Source organism: Pteropus alecto, unplaced genomic scaffold, assembly GCF_000325575.1.
Source record: "Pteropus alecto unplaced genomic scaffold, ASM32557v1 scaffold88, whole genome shotgun sequence".
Lineage (NCBI taxonomy): Eukaryota > Metazoa > Chordata > Mammalia > Chiroptera > Pteropodidae > Pteropus > Pteropus alecto.
This window is the reverse complement of record NW_006494611.1, coordinates 2406865-2409874: the sequence shown is the minus strand read 5'-3', so window position 1 is coordinate 2409874 and position 3010 is coordinate 2406865. Positions and strand designations below refer to the sequence as shown.

At 52.2% G+C, this 3010-nt stretch overlaps 1 protein-coding gene across 5 annotated transcripts in view; it reads right to left on the bottom strand.

Annotated features, from left to right (window-relative positions):
• The window catches only part of KLHL24 (kelch like family member 24), a 35904-nt gene extending 34708 nt beyond the window's left edge, over positions 1-1196 (bottom strand). For 3 of the 5 annotated variants that reach the window (XM_015599953.2, XM_015599955.2, XM_015599957.2), the window contains exon 1: positions 1047-1193. The gene's annotated coding sequence lies outside the window, so the exon portion shown is untranslated. Of the gene's footprint in view, positions 1-1010 lie in introns of all 5 variants that reach the window. The other 2 variants (XM_015599951.2, XM_025042304.1) reach the window with 2 other exon arrangements.
• Positions 1197-3010: the final 1814 nt, after the last annotated feature.

The window sequence follows — 3010 nt, the reverse complement described above, 5'->3', positions numbered from 1 at the left end:
CGCGCGCGCGCTCCCGCGCGTCCTCCAGATCACCTTCAAGGGGGCGGAGAAGAACTGCTAGGGCAGGACCACCTAGCGACAAGACAGCCGCCAATAAACACTCGGAACTCGCTCCATTGTCTCCGCCCACAAGCCGCCGCAGGCGCCCAATCCCGGCCCGGTTAACAGTCTTCGCCCTGGATGTCCAGAACTTGGGGGCGGGGACTCTAGGAACTAAATTAAGAAACCGAGTCCTGGAGTGGTAGGGAGGTGGGGATGTTAGACCCGGACTCCGCCGGCGGAACGCCCGCTCCCCCGCCCGTCCTGGCTCCCCGGGGACGGTCGCTCCAGGGCCGGGTTCCCGGCGCGGGCCCCGCCGCGATCCGTGGTAAACAAAGGCTCGCAGGGTGTGGGGGCGGGGGTAACGGTCAGGTGACAGTGCCGAGCACATTTCGCAACTGCTTTAATGGAGCCTCTCTGGTTCGTAGTCTGGGGAACCCACCTTGCCCCCGTCAGTCCTCCCTGACAGACAACGGTCGCCCCCACCAAACGGGAAGGCTTGATTTGAGGCCTGCTCATTCTCAGTGCTTCCTTCGATTAAAAAAGAGCAGCACCCCTTTCGAAGCCCAGTGGCAACATGCGGGACCCGTCTCCCCAACCCTTTCCGCAGCCGCCCCACCCCTAGGCGGCGGGGTAGCTCGCACCTGCTACCCCCAGCCCCGGCGGCCATGCCCCTCCCAACCCGCCCCCCGCGGGGCGCGTCAGCAGCGCCGCGGTTCCGGGGCGGCAGTGCCGGGAGGCGGAGGTGCCCTCCCTTCAGGACTGTCGTTACCGAGCCAGGACTGAAGACTCCCAGGGGAGCCCTGGAGACCCCCTCATGCCAGACAGAGGCCCTGCAGCCCCAGTCACAATCTCTCCTTAGACCCCTCGTCTGGCTCCGCGAGGCCGGCCTCCGGGCTTCCCTCTTGCTGACACCCCAGTGGTCGTGAACTCGATCGCCCCTCCGCCCCCGGCTCTGGCCGGTTCCTCGCCTTTCGGCTGGTCCTGGAGCTGTCATCCCCAGGTACCTCTCGGCGAAGGCTGGAAGCGGCCAGCAGCAGTGGCCAGCAGCGGCTGCCCCCGCGGTCCCTTAGCAGCTAGCGGCGCAGCGCTCCCTCCAGCGCCGGCGTCTCCTCGAGCCACCAGTCTCTGCCACAGCTCACAACAAAGGAAACATGTGACCGTCCGGGCCAAAACACTGAGCATCACTGATCTCTGGCCAATCCGAGTGGGCTCCCGCCCCAGGGCACCCTGGGAGGTGTAGTTCCCACTCCGGGGGCGACCGCGGAGGCCACTTGAGTTTCCCACCATAGAGCGATGTCGGGTGCAGAATGTGAAAAGAGCCGATAGGAGGGCTGCTTGTTCAGAAATACTTTGTTTTAGGTAGGGGCCGGTTAAGGAGATGCATCCGTGTTAGGAGCCTAGTGAGAAACCTGGGTCGTGTGTTTATTGCCACGTCCAAGGCAAAAGTACGTTACCAAGAAGTCACAGAAACTTAGAGCTTTGAACAAGGCTTAGAGATCTTTTTAAATCTGAGGGCCTGAGCGGTGAAAGGAACTAGAACCCTGGTCGCTAGACGGCGCAGGGAAACCGTCTTTCTCTAAACTGTTCCTATTACCTGTTCAAATCCCAGGTTACCGTTTTTTTTTTTAAACGTGCGTGCAAATCAAAATTGTGCAAATCTCTGTTTTCTAAGGCAGATCGATTCACCAAAAGACATTGTTTTGTCTCTTTGTTTCTGCGAATATCTTTTTTCAAGGGTGGTTATACCTCCTGACTTTCAAATATTTAACTAGATTTTGGTTTCTGATATTCTCTTCTTTATGAATACAGGCATGCCTTTATTAAATAAGGGGGTGTGTTGCAATGACCAGAGGTGTATATAACATAGGTCTGTGTCCAGGCCTCTTAAACATGCTTTTTAGGCCTCTTTTCTATCATTAAAAATGAAAATGCGTGCCACTTATTGAGTTCCTACTAAGCTCCAAATGTAGTGCTAGGCATTTTACATACATACTTTATTAATTATTAATCCTCATAATAACTCAGGAAGATAGGCATTACTATCCCATTTTACAGGTGAAGAAACTAAGCCACAAAGAGGATAAAGAGTTGGCCCCTGGTCACTCAGTTATTAAGTGGTGAAGCTGGAGTTCACAGATACATTTTAAAATAATTTTATTTATGTTAATATAGATACACAATTATCTTTCTAAATAGTTTGTTTACAAAATTAAATACTTCAAGGCCAGTAGTGTGACAGCAGTCCCATTTCCCACCCTTCCCTATTCCTGATTCTTCAGAAGCAACTACTTTCAACTATTTGAACTATTCTGGTATTTACATCTATATTTCCATATAGTATATGGCTATTTCCTATTAAAGAAGTTGTCATCCTGTACCCCATCCTTCCAATATTATAATTCTGGTTAAATAATTATTTAATGTTTACTTTATTAAGACTTATTTATTATTCAATGCTGAGTCAAAGAGTATACAATTTTTTTGTATGAATTTTTGTTTTTCCTAGAACAGGCAGGCAACCAAGCACCCGTCGGTCCTCACTGCCTTGATAAAGTCTCAATTCCCTGGAGGTGCATAGAAGGTTCTTTCCGATGCACCCTGGGGTCTACCTCTGTATCCCGAGCACCAGCCTCAATGAATGACACATAGTTGCCCAAAGGACCCACTTTCTCTGTCTCCAGGCCAGTCCCATCCATATCCTCCTCCCCATGCCTCCTTGCTCCCTCCTAACTTTCACCCCATTCACTAGGCTAGTTCCTGCTCTTCCTCTCAGGGGTCAGCTTGTGGGTCCCCTCTCCTTGAGGATCTCTACTTCTGATCTCTACTTCTTGATGTTAAGGGAAACAGAGAGAAAAAAGGTGCCACCAGACCCCCTGGGATCCAGTTGAATTTGGCTGCATGACGAGGTCCTCAGACTCTCTTGGGGCAGATGGGTATAGGGTGATCAATCACCACTGAGAGAGGAAGG